Raw genomic sequence first — 16,830 nt, forward strand, 5'->3', positions numbered from 1 at the left:
TAAAACACATTTGTCTGTATCTGAGGTGTTCTACTACACTGTGTAGTTCTTGTAATACAGCCTCTGTTGTAGACTAGCAGGCCTTGAAATATGTCTGCACCAGTATTTGGGTGAATGGGAGTGTTCCAAGTGGATGTGGGGTGTTTATGCCAAAGACTTTAGTCTTGGATCAGGTACATGAAAGTAATTATTTATATTGGGGGAATAAACTGCCTTTACACTAAGGTGATTTAAAAGGAACTAATTTATTTTAATGCTTGCTTATGAACGTGTTATTTTCTACTTTAAATAATACAATTTGTCTTCTGTATATGGAGAAAGGTATTGGCATCTTTAACTGATGTGGAAAAAGGAGGGGTGGAGACAGATACAGTGCTACCAGTAATAACATTCTGTCTCATTTTGGCCTAATTTCGGGTTGATGGAAGTGTGTGCTGTGCCTATTTCAAGATCCAAAACCAAGATAAAATAGAGGACAGATAGCTTACATTTTTAAAATTTTATGGATGTTCAAGTATAATTACTTAACTATATGCATTTGCTACAGGAGAGGCAGTTGATGTTTGACTTGTTACTTGGGTCAAAATTGTTGCTGCATTTCCTGGTCTTGCAGTAATGCTAGAGGTTTCTCCCAAGTTTTTAAAAATGCATGAAACTTACTGAATGGTACCAACATATACCACACAGAGAAGGAATTCAGAGATTTGATTCCACAGTCAGTAGTGCAGATTTGGTATTGTTTTATACGATCCACCCACTGGTAATGGTAAGTGTATGGTAATGGTAGATTAGGGCTTAATTGTGGCATTACTTTTAGAACAAATGAAATAAAGTGTTTTCAGAGCAAATAGACAAGAAGCGATCACTTAGAAAGCTTTGAAGAAAACACACTGATTGCCTGTATGAATGTTTTCTTCATATATCAGTACCTATATAAACTGTGCTTCTGAACGTGTAAGCACGATGTACATGAAATCAAGGTAAATATTCTACTTCATACTTAATAGCATATCTGTATTTGAGTAGAAATCAGTATAGAAATTGTTCTTGTGTACACATTTTTCGTGTTGTACTTTGTCAGCTGCAGTCACATTTGATTGAAAGTGTTTGTGCACATGCAGCTGTTTAACAGTTAATATTGTAAAATGCAGTATAGCAGTGTCGTGGTTTGACATGGAAGTGAATTTTTTCCAGGAAGTTGGGTCAAACCAATCAGTGGTCAGGTTTGGATATTGGCACCTGGAGTGACCACTGAAAGTATGGACACGCCTCTGAGAACACAGGGGGTTAAAAGCAAGAACTCCCAGGAGAACTCTCTCTTTTGGTTCCGGTCGTCAGAGAGTGCAGACCTCCCCTGCCCGGCCTCGGGCTGGGTGGGGGAGGGGAAGCCATGCGGTCTTGTCCGGGTAGGCCGAGGGGCTGGGGGTCTGGAGCCGAGCCAGCTCCTGTGGACGGAAGGGTGGAGAGAAGTGGAGATGCTTTTGCCCCCCCCCCCCCCCCCCAAGAGGGAAAGAGACAGAGAGCCTGGTGGCACCTGGAAATTTGCCGGCAGAGGAGAAGGAGAAGGGGGGGGGGGGAATGCCCAGCGTGGGAGGTGGAACGCCGGACCGAGATATCAGCCGTCCAGGGAGTCTGAACTTTTAACCCTTTCCAGGAAATGAGGGCTTTTTAAAAGTATTACTCCTCCTTGATTTGTAGTGGAAGAGAGATAGTCCGGGAACTGAGATGTTAGAAGAAGAAATATTTAGGTGGGAAGAGATGATGAAGTAGCTTTTGGCTGGACTTTTCTTGTTAGCCATGGACTGAACCAAAATCTCCTGCAATGGAGACTGCATTTTAGGGGGATGCAGTGGTGACCCAGGGAGACCTGTTTCAGCTTCGAACAGCACAAGAATGGCGAGAAACGAAGAAAGCTGAAGAGGGAATGGTGATACCCTCTGTCTTCGGGAAGAAGATGAGTCCTGTTTGGACCCCTCGGCCCCAGGGGAAAATGGGGGGGACTGTAGTCCCAGGATGAGAAACTGAACTGTTGTATTTTTGGGTCCGTGGCAAAGCATCCTTAAAGGAGCCCTATGAGCAGTCTGTCCATGCACGGTGGTGAGAGCACTGTGACATGGAATGGAGAGTGTCACACTGGCAGATTTTTTTTTCCGGGCGGTTGCCATATGTGACAGGGAAACACAGGGGGGCAGCTGTGTTTCCTGGGGGGTCTGTGGTGCAAGAGAGACTTCTCTCTCCAGTGATAGTTTAAGTATAGATTACCTGAAGGGTGGTAATTTGATCAAGAATCCCGGGTGATGTTTCATGGCTGGGTGTTTTTGGAATTGGGAGGAGGAGGGGTGGTTTAAAAGGTCTTCATCCTGGATTTAGTTTATGTGTTTTCTGTATTAGTAGTAGTTTAATAAAGTTTTTTTTTCCTTTGTTATTAAGCTTGGGCCTGCTCTGCTCTGTTCCTGATAACATCTCACAGCATTTATTTAGGGAAGGTGCATTTTCATGGGAACGCTGGCATTGCGCCAGTGTCCAACCATGACAAGCAGTAAACCACTGTTGAAGTCACAGGCTTGGATAGAGATTCAAGTTTAAATTTATTAAAAAACCCCAAGCAAACCAAAACTCAAAGTTTCTAAAAATTTGTTTTAATTAGTGTATTTCTTTTAGGTATTTGACAGTACTTTTACTCACTCACTGCTTCTCCAGCCTAGTCATTTGTTCAGTTCTTAAGCTTGTGTTATTTGTTTGGGTAATTCATATGGTTAGGATGGACAAAACCATTTTAAAAAATGGGAAAAATAATAATTAAAATGAGGAGACTGGGAAATGTCTGAAGTTGTTTGCCATCCATTTTTTGACTTGACCTTTACTGTCCCATTATGTATCTTTAGCCATCAAAACTTAAAGTAGCAGTAGTGCTTTATTTTATGTAAATGTAAGGCAAACTTTTTTTAAAAGTGCCAACTTCTCAGTCCCACATTGAAAAGTGCTGTTGGATTTAAAAGCCTAAATGGGTTAAAGGCTTTTGAACATGGGACAAAAGGTATATCCTTTTGATCATAAGATGAGAACACAGCTTAAGCTGAGCTATGTTAACTGACCATATGTGCTTTTTGAACTTGTTGCAAGTGCAAAGTAAAAGGTATCAAATCAAAAGGTTTTAAGGAACAAATGAGCATGTCTATGCCATATTTTTTGATCTTGTTTAAAAATTAGACATACATAAAAATGCACACATGTAGCAAATCTAAAGAAAAAATTCTGTGTCAGAATGGAGGATATTTTTCCCTCAACTTGTAGAAATTATAGTGCTTCCTTTCAAAGTGAAATATTTCCCTCTGAACTATGTTGGTTACTGTTACTGTGTGACACATTATGCTGTGTGCACCTTTCTTGTGTATTAATGATATGTTTTTACTTTTCATGGGATTAGAGTTTGAAATGTTGAAAGCAATTTCTGGAAAACTTTTTGCATGGTAAGATTATTTTAAATTATTAGTTAAAAAAATAAACTCTCTCCATGATTAAACATTAAAATATCACTTTTAGGTGCTGCATTGAACATCATTGTCCTGTTCTAATTACTGTAAAAAATTAAACAAAGTCTCTTACTATTGTAATTCTAAAAAGTGAGAACTCTAGCATATGCACTGAAAATAGTTCAGCTAGCACAAGTTGGTTGCAATGTTTAATGTACTTTGGAGCAAATTGAGTCTTCCACTGATTTGGTTTTTATCTCCTGTATTTTTGAAATTCTTCTGTGTTCCATTACTACTGAACATTTTGTAAAACCTTATGATTGTTCTCCAGAGCATAAAGTTGTTAACATTTATTTGTTGTTTGCTGTTGTAAATACATATATTGCTATAGTACAAAAAAAGTCATGTATTTTTAGTGTTTTATATGGGTATGCACTGAACAATGTACAGTATTCTGCATGCTTATATTTTAAGCATGTATGTACATATTTATTGTTAAGTAGCAAGAGGCATGTGATCTAACTTTCTATGTATATAATTTTGACTGTCATCAGTGGATGTTTTACCTGGTCTCGGAAAGCAATGTTTGGGCTTAAATGTTAGTTTGTAGCCATAAACCTTCACTACTGCACATAATGTACCTGTACACTGTATATATTTGTGTTATGCATTATTTTCTCTTCAGGAGTATCTAAGAAAATAATCAGCAATATCTATAAGTTTTGGCAAAATTAGGTATTTGAGATGAGTCAGTGAAGCAAGGTGTCAAATATGAGTATATTTTCATTATCTATATGTTACCAAAGAAAACAGGTGGGAGGTAAACCATTTGAATTTAGCATGAATTTCAACTAGTCTTAAGTGGAAGACTTTGTTTGTTTTCCAAACCTATAGGATATATATATGTTGTAGGGTTTTATTTGTATACCTGTGGTAGCTGAATGAAAGATTTGTGTACAGAACTCTGTAAATTAGTAGACTTAGACTTCAAAAACCTTGAAGAGGAAGTGGACCCATCAAGCCAACAATCAATCTTCCTTCCCTGCTGTAATCTGAAATATGTATGCCAATAGTCTCATCTACTTATATAAGTAGATAAACTGATACTACACGTTTCAGGATTTTTTGTGCACAATTTAAAAATGCTGGTCTTGATTAGCATATCCTAATTGACTATTTTTTTTGCTCTTCATTAAAGCAGGAAATGTAATTATTTTGAAAGAGCATTGCAACCTTTTCTTATTGTCTTGTATTGATCCATACTTATACTTGCACTGAACACTTGCAAATAAGTTTAGGTAATTACAACAGTATGTATTTATGATTAGAAAACAAGCAAATACTTAATATATATCTTGATGATGTATGTTGAAACTAGATTGGGAAGTATATCTTAATTTGGAGAAGCTGTTTCTAAGGTTATATAATTTGATTCTGGATGACAAACACTGATCTATTATATATAGACATATACATTCATTTATAAAAATAACTGTTTTTGAGGAAGCATAAATCATCATATTGATATCTATGTGATATGATTTCACATTTGCTGGAAAAGAGCATATTAATTTTTTAATGCATGATAAATGAATATTTTATTTTCAGCTCTTATCAAGAATTTTCTTCTGGGTTATTTTTGTTTTGATTTTCCTCCTTCTTTAAAAGTGATCTACTGTAGTTAATGGAAATTAGTTTAGAACCTTAATACTCAAAAAATTCTGACTAACTTAGTTTTGCTCATATGTCAAAAAATCAACCCCAAATTTGTACTTCCTTTTAAAAGCATTATTGAATTTTCATGGGAGGGAAACATGATAAAACAGGACTCTTTTGAGAAGGGACTTTGGGGTATATATTGTAATGTTATGAAATATTTCTGGTTTTAGCTACTTCAAATTGTTTGGTGTGTAAAGGCAGTGGTAATTTAATAAGCGACAGCATTTCTTTTGAAGTACTATGACAATCTGCAAAATTAATCCCGGGAAGGGAGAGCATGATAAGGTAGATGTGTGTTTCTTGCTCTGCTGAATGGATTAATACTCAGGAAACGTGTTCTCATACTTGAACAAGATTGCATGCAGCTGTTGCTAATAAAATTATGGAACATTTTTCAACATTCAACTGTTATTTGCTCTACTTATTTAAAAAGTAACTTGCAAGAATCAAGAGCAATAAAGTAAAATAAAAACTGAGGAAGCACTTGAATACTGGAAATACTATGAAGCCATATAAATAGTATTCTTGAAATCAGAGAAGTAAGTGGGCAACAGGCTTTAAGTATTGTGTTAACACTGTGCAAAGAAATAAGAGACTGAGGGGCATAAGTCTAAGTGATACCACAGTTTGAAAAGTTTTCAAAGTTCACAGGGAAGTTCTAGGAACAATATATATCTGTGGGTTCTTTTCTTTTTTTTTTTTTCCTTCATGCTAAATTTGAGAATAGAATAGTTCAATTGGAAGGGACTTAAAATAATCATCTAGTCCAAATGCCTGACCATTTCAGGGTGGATCAAAAATTAAAGCATGTTATTAAGGGCATTGTCCAAATGCCTCTTTAACATTGACAGGCTTGGGTCATCAATCACATCTCTGGGAAGCCTGTTCCGGTGTTTGACCACCCTCTGGGTAAAGAAACACTTCCTAATGTCCAGTCTAAACCTCCCCTGGTGCAACTTTGAACCATTCCCACACATCCTCTCATAGTATCGTTCTGGACAAAATGTGTAGCACACAGATGGATAAGCATGTCATGCAATGGGTGAGCAACTGGCTCATGGGTCAGGCACAAAGGGTTATAGTGAATGGGGTAACATCAAGCTGCTGACCCATCGCTAATGGGGTTCCACAGGGCTCCATCTTAGAGGCAGTTCTCTTCAACATCTTCATAAATTACTTGGACGCACAACTGGAAGGGATACTAAGCAAGTTTGTAGATGATACAAAACTGGGAGGAGCTGTTGATTCCCTTGAAGGCAGGGAGGCCCTGCAGAGAGACCTCAACAAATTAGAAGACTGGGCAATCACCAACTGTATGAAGTTTAACAACAGAAAGTGCTGGATTCTGTACCGAGGATGGGCCAACCCTGGATGTATGGACAGACTTGGGTATTTGATGCTGAAGAGCAGTGCTGCAGAAAGGGACCAGGGAGTCCTGGTCAAAGGAAAGTTGAATATGAGTCAGCAGTGCCCTGGCAGCCAGGAGGACCAACCATGTCCTGGGGCGCATCAGACACAGCATCACCAGCCAGTTAAGGAAGGTGGTTGTCCTGCTCTGCTCTGCACTGGGGCAGCCTCACCTTGGATATTGTATGCAGTTTTGGTCATCACAATATAAGAAAGATATAAAGCTACTAGAGAGTGTCCAAAGGAGGGCAATGAAGATGGTGAGGGGCTGTGAGGGGAAGCCATATGAGGAGTGGCTGAGGTCACTTGGTCTGTTCAGCCTGGAGGAAACTGAGGTAAGACCTCATCGCAGTCTACAGCTTCCTTGTGAGGGGAAGAGGAAGGGCAGACACTGGTCTCTTGTCTGTGATGACCAGTGACAGGACCCAAGGGAAGGCCCTGCCCTGAAGCTGTGTCAGGGCATATTTGGGTTGGATATTAGGAAAAGGTTCTTCACACAGAGGGTGGTTGGGCACTGGAACAGGCTCCCCAGGGAAGTGGTCACAGCATCAAGCCTGCCAGAGTTCAAGAAGTATTTGGACAACACTTTTGGTACATGGTATGACTCTTGGGGATGGTCTTGTGCAGGGCTGGGAGTTGGACTTCATTATCCTTGTAGATCTCATCCAACTCAGCATATTCTGTGATCCTGTCTGGATACCAGGGAGAAGAGATCAGCACCTCCCTCTCCACTTCCCCTCCTCAGGAAGCTTCAGAGAGCCATGAGGTTGCCTCTCAGACTTCATTTCTCCAAACTAGACAAACCCAGAGTCCTCAGCCACTCCTCACAGGATGTGCCTTCCAGCCCTTTTACCAGCTTTGTTGCCCTCCTCTGAGGGCACTTCAAGGACCTTCAAATCCTTTAATTGTGGGGTCAAGAAGTGCACGCAATACTCAAGGTGAGGCCACCCCAATGCTAAATACAGAGAGATAGTCACCTCTTTTGACTGGCTGTTTGTGCTGTGTTTGATGCATCCCAGGATGTGTTTTGCCCTCTTGGCTGCTGGGGTACACTGCTGACTTCAACTGAGCCTGTTGCTGACCTTCACCTCCAGCAGGGCTATTCTTTAGCCACTCTTCTCCCAGTTTATACTCTTAAATTGTTAATCTGAATGTTAATTCTCTTGGTCATGTTAGAGAACGTTGGATAAGAATTCCTGAAACTACTTCTATCCATGTTTCTGGGTAAATGGGTTTCAGCCAGAAAGACAGGTTTCTGTAGCAGCAAATGCTAACTTATAAGGCCAGAAAAACTCAAATGCATGAATGCTGAGAAAAAGGTGTCAGGTGGTTTTAGGAACCTGTCAGGTTTGGAAAACTGAGGAGCTAATATGGGACTTTTTTTTTTTCTAAACCCTGATATTTTCTTTACTAAGCATTATGCCACTTCATCTCATAGACCAGGGCAATGCTAGCAATAAAAATCCAGGGCTGTATCTGGATGGGATGGAGTTAATTTTCCGCATAGCAGCCTCTATCATACTGTGTTTTGGATTTGTGACTAAACCAGTGTGGATACGGTCAATGTTTTGGCTATTGCTGAGCAGTGCTTTCACAGTGCTAAGATTTTATCCTTTTTTTCCCCACTCTGCCCCCCCCCTTCCCCCATCCCTGATCTCAAGTCAATAAGGGGGGTGGGGGGGGCTGGTAGGATGTGCTCAGCAATAAAAGATCTGGGCAAGAAGGAGGAAAAAGAGAAAAGGCATTTATCTTCCCAAATAGCATTGTACATGCTGAGGCCCAGAAAGTGTCAAAACAGTGAATTAATGCCTCATTTTGCTTTGCTTACATGTGTAGCTTTTTCTTCACCTATTAAACTATCCTTATCTTGATACACAAAGGCAAAAAATGCACTCTTGAGCTAAAAACTCTTACAGATCGACATGCTTGCACAATTCTTGGTATGTTATAAAAAATAACTTTCCCCTGTGAAACATTGTCCTGTTCTTACCTTGGATTTGTCCAGCATTTGCTTCTAGTCACTTGTTATATTTTCACCTTTGATATTAGATATATGACCCATGGGCACTTAGAGACTGAGACCAAGATAGTAATTAATCTTTGTATCTATTATGAAGCTAAATTAATTGATTTTCTAATGCTAATTGTAGGGTGAATTTTTGAGTCCTTTAATCATTCTTATAGTTATCTTTCTCATCCTTTCCAACATCACTTCTAAATTACAGACTATGAGAAATGAGCACTGAGGTGTATACATTCTTTACTACAAGTGCAGAAGTAAAACTTTTCTTGTGATAGTTGAGATGCCACTGTTGAGATTTGTACAAGGAAAAACAATGACCTTTTTAGTTATGGCATCAAACTATTCATGTTTAAATGGCTATCTACCATAACTAAAATATTCTTCAAAATAATTGATTTTCAGGGTGGGTTGATTGACCATTTGCAACCTGCTTTCTCTATTCCTGTATAGTTAACCTTATATTTACCTGTATTCAGAAGCACAGTCTCTGCCTGTTCCTGGTTTACAGGTTATTCATTGTCATATCCTCTTTGTAATTTACCAGTTCACAGCTTTTGTGTCACCTACAGGTATTGTCAGTAGTAAGTTAAGAGGTATTTTTTTAATTTCATGGGAAAAGATATTTAAGTTTCTCATCAGAATAGGGGTATCACTGGGATCCTGTTAGAAACAAAGTTGCCTGAGGACTTTCTCTTATGTAATTTAATACTTTCTGCTTGAAGAACGAATGTGTGCTGTTTGTTTGTTGTATGAAACCAAATCAGTTGCTTAGCAGAAGTCTAGTTCCTCAAAACTGCTGCATTTATAAACCAAAACACTAGAACTGTTGTAACTGCTTAAATCTTGGTATGCAGTCTCTCCCACGTCCCATTCTCATCCTTGGGTTTTTGGAGTTTTTTTGGGTGATATTTCAAGATTTATAAGACAGAAGGGCTTCTTGGTCAGTTATCCCTTTGATAAGAGGTGTCCTGGCTTACTGAGTAATGACAGTGTTCTAACTTTAGTAACTGCTCTGTAACATCTTCACTAAATGCTGTAGTGGAAACTCTTTCATTGTCACTTTAAATATGATCTGTGTTTCCCTAAAACCAAAACAGAAATATTTGCAAACTGTATGTGGTTTTTTTGATGTTAATATGAAGAACCATATCCATTTAATAGAGGACCAATGCAGGTGGTTTTTTTTTGTTTGTTTTTGTTTTTTTTTTTTTTTTTTTGTATGAAAATATGAAGTTTAGAAAACAACAACAAAAAAAGCCCCTCCCCAGTTTTTGGAACCTTTTAGTTCTTCATTTGACTTCTCTTCCCCCCTCCCTCCCCCTTAACAGTTTTTAATACTTCTGAAGGTTTTGACTTACCTATTTCAACTTTCTCTTTACATCCTCTCTAATCCAAACTCCTTTTACTGTTTTTCATGCTTTCTTGTTTTGTGGAATTGAGGCTGTCTAGCTATTTAATGAAATGTTATGAAATGCCTCTTAGTTGTTCCCATTTTAAATTTAATTGCAGCTGTTCTCACTCCTAATTCTGTCAGATTTTGTTCAAGTATCTCTCATGAAACATGAAGTATTTGTACTACTAGTTTCGGACTTTTTTTGCTTGCACTTAACAAATGTAATCAAGTAATGATAACACCCTCTAAAAATTACTTTTTACTTCAGTTCTGCCACAAGTTCTTTTTTCTTCATATGATAAGATGTATTTCTGTATGGTGCTTTTCTGTGTTAGAAAATCATCATTTCTGAAATACAGACATTCCAATGTCATTTGATTGGGACTTGTAGTATCCATTATGTTGCCCTGGGAGACTGTTACCTCCTTTTGTTTTCATTAAACTGTTTAAAGAGCCCCACTCAGTTGTCTGTCAAATCACCTGTGACTTGGTCATCTGACATGGTTCTATCTTTTGTGTCAATTCTGTCTATTAGATTTTAAACTGAAAACCTTAAAGATCACTGTCCAGAAGCCAATTTTGAATCACAGAAATGTTAATCACTACACTTTGACTCATGTAAATCTTTGCTTCGATTATACCTCCCTGTTTAAATTTAATTTGTATATTAGCAAGCTTTTGGGTTTACCACCTATGCATCTAGCATTTTTGTAGACAGTTGAATTTCCTCTTTTAATTTGATGCTTTGTTCAATTTTAATATTATCTTTATTTTTTTCTGCTAAATAAGTACACTATTGTTTTCCCTCTCATCCTTCTCTTTCAGTAGTGAAATCATACTCTGGCCTCTTTGGCCAGTCTGTCTTTCTGAATGTTTTTCATTTTAACAATGAGAACTATCCAAATTCTGCAACTCCGTCTTCCACATACAACCAGTGATGCTCTGATGCTCTATCATATATTCTTTACCTGTCCAGGAATTTACCTTTAGGTGGTCTGGTGTTTTGTTGTTTTTTTTTTTCTCCTGGTATGTAACAAAATTGTCATTTAAATTTGATGCCAAGTTAATAAATGTAGAATGTTCAGATATTTATTATTTGGAAGAATTGCAATTATTTGTTTATTAGCAAAACTGAAGTATAATCAGTGGATATTCACAGATCACATGTTCACATATGTTCAATTTTGTTGTCATTGTCTGTGTTATGCAAGTTCCTTCATCTGTTGTCAGAGACTTACATCCAAATAAAGGGCACATTAATGAAATAGCTATCCCAGCCATATGCACCTACCCCTTGGGATACCTGCAGACTTCTCTTATGTACTGTATGTGCTGTGTTTCTGGCTTGTCTACCTCATGAGTACAATATGACTATAAACTAATGTCTTTGTGAAAGGAGCAATGCTTGGTGAATGTTGGCAGCAGTTATTTAGCATTTCTGTGAAATATGAAAAAGGTGTTGTTACACCTTGAGAAACAATGACTTTAGAGGACTATTAGAAGGCCTTCTGCAATTTCTGCAAAGGGTCCAAGTTTGTCCTTTTAATAGCTGCGTGGCTCTTGTTCTCCTGAAGGAATTGAATGCTCCAAGACTTAACTGCAAGTGGGAAGGTCTGGGATGCTTACTGTTTAAAAAAAGTTCAGACCCTAGGTTCTGATGCAGTCGGTTTATTACAGGTTGAGCTGGGTGCCTCCGGAGGGACCCTGAACAAAGAAATCCCTGTGCCTTTATACCTTCATAGTCTGTGCACCTGATCTTTATGCGCTCTTCATGTGCCTTGCACACACCTCTTGGTGCAATGGTGATTTGTGGTCTGGGGTCTTCTAACACCTCACTGATTTTATCCACACGGGCTGTGCCAACTTCAGTAGTCCCACATCTGTGCTCATCCAGCTCCACAATATCTTTGGGACTTTTCTCATTTCTGAGGGTATTCCAAAATAATTTCTGGTTATACTTTCTTACATTTTTTCTTTTATCACATTCATTCCCATAACAATTAAATCTATTCCTTCTGGTGCCAACCTTATTTCTATATCCAAAGCCTGCAACAGATCCCTTCCCAAGAGACACACTGGTGAGTCCTCAGCTATTACATTTTCCCCATACGCTCTTATTTCCAATCCTTTGTTTCTATCCTGAAATTTTTTTTGCTGACACTGTCGCAAATAAATTTGCCTCCTGTTCCTTCATCTTTCTTTTCACCTTCCATTCTTCCACCTTTTGCCTTTCTTCCCTTCCATCATATACAAACATGGCTACACTCTATTTTTTTACATGTTTACACTTTCACCATACTAGATTTCACAGAATCACAGAATCACTAGGTTGGAAGAGACCTTTAAGATCATTGAGTCCAACCCATGCCCTAACAGCACCTCAACTAAATCATGGCACTGAGTGCCACATCCAGTCTCACAAAAGCTGAAAATAAAGCACATGAGCCTTTATATATACATTTAAACTTGAAACAGCTCTAAACAGCATCCTCCCTTAGCCTTGGCATTTTACTTCCCCAAGCTGTTAATTCTTCTGAGGACCACATATAATGGTTGTAAAATGCTAACACTGGGGCATTACTTGGCAGAGCCCTAGGTTGCATAGCAGCAGGATTTGGCACCATGTGCAGGGACATAGGATACAGCCCTGCATTTTGCAGCAGCGGGGAGGTAGGAGCAGGAGCAAGTGAAGGGACAGCAAGTGAAGTGACAGAAGAAGGAGATAAACCAGCTGCAGTTTGCAAAGGTAGAGGGTAGAAGAAAAAGCAAATGGAGTGGCTGAAACAGCCACAGCAGCTGCAGTGTAGGGAGGAACATCCTCTCCCGTTTCAGATACTAGTTCTGTGATTGCAGTCATCATTTGCTTTCCGATTTTGTTTTAGGTTTTCTCCTTGCATAAGCCAAATTATCCCATATAAACAAATAGCAGATATTCTTAGAGATGTTAGATGGTTTTGATCAAATGTGTACCACAACCTGGCCAGGTTTTCTATGGATTTATCCTTGTTTTTGTAGTGACAGATGGGCATTCCTCCTGATACAATTCTATAGCACACTTTTTCAACAGTTCTTTTGTTCCAGACTTTTGTTTTATTTTTTTCTTCAATTCTGGAGGATTTCAGCCAAGGGCATCCCCTTCTCTACTCTGGCCATATTCCCCAGTTTTACCTTGTTTCAGAGCTCTAACCCCAAATTTCCTTTTTACCTAATTTCAGTGACTTGAACTCCGAATTTCTTTTTTACCAAAATACAGGTAGCATTTTTCAGAGGACTTAAACCTCTCTTAGACAAACTCCTTGTCATCTCTTATAGAGTAAGGCTGGACTCAAACCTGCCTCCTTGGAACACTGCATTTGAACCTGCATCCCACTTGCCTCTGTGTCAGAATTTAAACTCATTCTAGAGAGAAAGCTTCCACTGCAAAGAGCCCACATGAACTCACCTGTCTGCCAGCAGTATGGACATTTGGAGTCAGGAGGATCCAGAGGCAAGACCTAGGATCCCATCTGGGTTGCTGTCTGTTTAAGAAAAGTTCAGACCCTGGCTTCTGAGGCAGAGTTGGTTTATTTCAGCTTGAGCTGGTGGCTCCAGAGAGTGACCCCAAATAAAGAATCCTGTGCCTTTATACCCTCACAGTCTGTGCACCTGATCTTCACATGCTCTTCACGTGCCCCACACGTGCCTCTTGATCCAATGGTGATTTGTGGTCTGGGGTCTTCCATTACTTCATTGGATTCTTTCTTCATGTCCACCTGGGCAGGCCATTAACTGTTCTTATCTTCCAGCTTGGGCTAGCCTTGGGGCCCTCTAGGGTCTCAACCCTTTTCTGAAGTCTTCCTCTGTTTTCTCCCCTGCTTAGCAATTCATGCTGACAGAGTTCTTTTAGAGTTCACCTCTGCTAAGTTTTGAGCAGAGCCCACTCATGCTAAGCTGTAAGTTACAATTAAATGTACCCAATTAATTTCTAATATTCTATAAGTAAAATTTTAAAGTAAATTTATAATCCCCAACACTTACAGTACATCTTCTCTCTTTGATCATAGTCTAGCTTTTGGACATGGCCAGACAATCTCACCAAGATGAGGGTTTGGAGCCTGTGGGACTATGTTGTCCTACATGCTTGTGGTGACCAGCAGGTTATGTATAATTTTCAGATGTGAATAAACATAGCTGAAGCATGATTGGGATTTGACTCCTGCTCTCCAGCACTGACACATGCAGTCTGAGCTCTTGTGCTCCCTGAAAATGAGTTTCCTTGTGTAGTAGAACTTTTAAACCCCTGACTCATTCTGCTTGGTGGGCAGGGATTTTGAGGCTAGTGAGTTCACAGTGAGCGTGCTGCAGCATCATCTTGCAGATGTGTATGAGCTATGTTGCCAGTTCACCCAGACATTTAATTAATGTGGCTGGAATCTTACTGTGCTGTCCCTCACCTATCAGTTCCTTGTGTGCTTAGGGATTTATAAAATATTATTTTGCAGACACTCCTGGGCTGCTATGACTGGCTACTTGAGGAAAATCAGTGAAAACCTTAGTTCTGCAGAGTTTTCAGGACTTCCAGCAGTAGTAGGCCAGCACACTTCTCAGGGAATAACAGCCTCTGCTAGTAGTCTATCATGTGGGGTAGACAGCAAGATATCTTGTTACTTTGGATTTTGGGCTCCAATAGGTAGCCTAGGGCTACGTTTCAACTGAGCTCTGAACATCTACAGGATTGAAGCAGAATGCAGCTTCAAGTAGTTGACTGTAAGCCAAGAGGCATTAAGAACTGACCTGGTGTTAGTAAACCCCAGTGTGGTCAGCATCATACCACACCAGTACCAACACCTCCTGATAAATAATGTTTGATCATGATAAAAAACTCAGCACTTCTGCCCAGTGCTCAGAGGCTCACTGTCTACTGCCAGCAAATTCCCTTTGTACACAAAACAAAGCCTTTAAGTAACTGTATTCGGTTTGCATGGACAGGTTTTGGTAATGGGAGGGCTATTGGGGTGGCTTCTGTGAGAAGCTGCTGGAAGCTTCCTCCATGGCTGGCAGAGCCAATGCCAGGTGGCTTCAAGATGGACATGCCATTCACCAAGGCTGGGCCATTCAGAAATGGTGGTAATACCTCTCTGGTAACATATTTGAGAAGAAGAAAAAAACAGACAAGTTACTGCACAGATGTAATTGCAGCCAGTGAAGAGCAGGGTGAGAATATGTGAGAGGAACAGCTATGGAGACACCAAGGTCAGTGGAGAAGGAAAGACAGGAGGTGCTCCAGGCACCGGAGCTGGGATTCCTCTGCAGCCTGTGGTGAAGACCATGGTGAAGCAGGCTCTCCCCCTGCAGCCCATGGAGGACCACAGGGATGCAAAGATCCACCTGTAGCCCCTGGAGGAGACCCACACCAGAGCAGGTGGATGCCTGAGAGGAGGCTGTGACCCCGTGGGAGGCCCGTGGTGGAGCAGGCTCCTGGAAGGGACCTGCAGACCCATGGAGAGAGGAGCCCACGCTGGAGCAGGTTTCCTGGTAGGGCTTGTGACCCTGTGGAGGACCCACAGTGGAGCAGGCTGTGCCTGAAGGACTGCACCCCAGGGAAGAATGACCCACATTTCAGCAGTTTGTGGAGAACTGTTGCCTGTGGGACGGACTCGCCTTGGAGAAGTTCATGGAGAACTAACTCCCTTGGGAGGGACCCCATGCTGGAGCAGGGGAAGGACTCCTCTCCCTGAGCAGTAGCAGAAACAACATGTGATGAACTGACTGTAACCCTAATTCCCCATCTCCCTCTGCTGCTGAGGGGGAAGAGGTAGAGCTGGGAATGAGGGAGGGGTGGGGGGAAGGTGTTTTTGAGGTCTTCTTTTACTTCTCATTATCTTGCTCTGATTTTGTTAAATAAATTCAATTAATATCTCTAATTTGAGTATGTTTTGCCCATGATGGTAAACAATGGGTAATCTGTCCTTGTCTTTATCTCAACTCATGAGCACTTCATTATATTTTCTCTCCCCTCTCCAGCTGTGGAGGGGAATGATAGGCTTTGGTGGGTGCCTGGCATCCAGCCAGGGTCAATCCACTACAGTGTTTTTGATGCTGTGACTCAGATCATGAGGATTTTGAGATAAGGATAGTAATTGAGAGAGGTAAAGGGGAAAACAAGTACTGAACAATGTTAGAGAATAGAATGATCATGAGAAATTAACATTCTCATCTCTTTCCTTCCCAGCACTTACTAATGTAAGTGTGCTATAAAGTCAGATCTTGCAAAGGCCAAGATCTATCTGTAGGTTCCTTTTTAAATGTAAAACTGTGCCCTTGTGATAACTAGGCAGTTAAATCCTTGAAGACAGTTAGGCCTCAACAAATAGGAGATTTTTAGCCTTGAATGAATCATTCTTGGCTCTTAGCAATAATTTTCTATAAAGGGCAAGCAGACTTCTGATTTTTCCTATTAATCCCTCCTAGTGTTCCTCCATTATCGGAAGAAGCATGGGAAAGGGCACATCTTGAGAACAGAAGCCACCCCTGTAGAACCCTGCTGCTAAAATCTTGCCACGCAAACCCAATACATCTAGAAATAAGGTTTAGGCTTGCATTTGTAAATTAAGGTTTTCCTTCCTGCCATTCTCCTTTTTAATTTAATTGCTTTACTAATGAATCCTCTTTCTGGAGATTGTAGGTCAGGATCTTTCTCACTCTTTTCCAATTTGGATGATTTAATTGAAGAGATTAAATCTATAGGAAGATGACTTGAAACCAGACAGGAAATAATTGATTCCCTTATCATTTTCTCTCAGAGTAGAGGAGAGAAAATTATTCTCTCCAGGTGT

The 16,830-nt window shown here is 40.0% G+C and overlaps 1 protein-coding gene across 1 annotated transcript in view; it reads left to right on the forward strand.

Moving 5' to 3' along the window:
* Positions 1 to 16,830, forward strand: part of LOC128821385 (guanine nucleotide-binding protein G(q) subunit alpha) — a 239,715-nt gene that overhangs the window by 1,618 nt on the left and 221,267 nt on the right. The window lies entirely within an intron of this gene.

This window comes from Vidua macroura, chromosome W (genome assembly GCF_024509145.1).
Source record: "Vidua macroura isolate BioBank_ID:100142 chromosome W, ASM2450914v1, whole genome shotgun sequence".
NCBI classification, from domain to species: domain Eukaryota; kingdom Metazoa; phylum Chordata; class Aves; order Passeriformes; family Viduidae; genus Vidua; species Vidua macroura.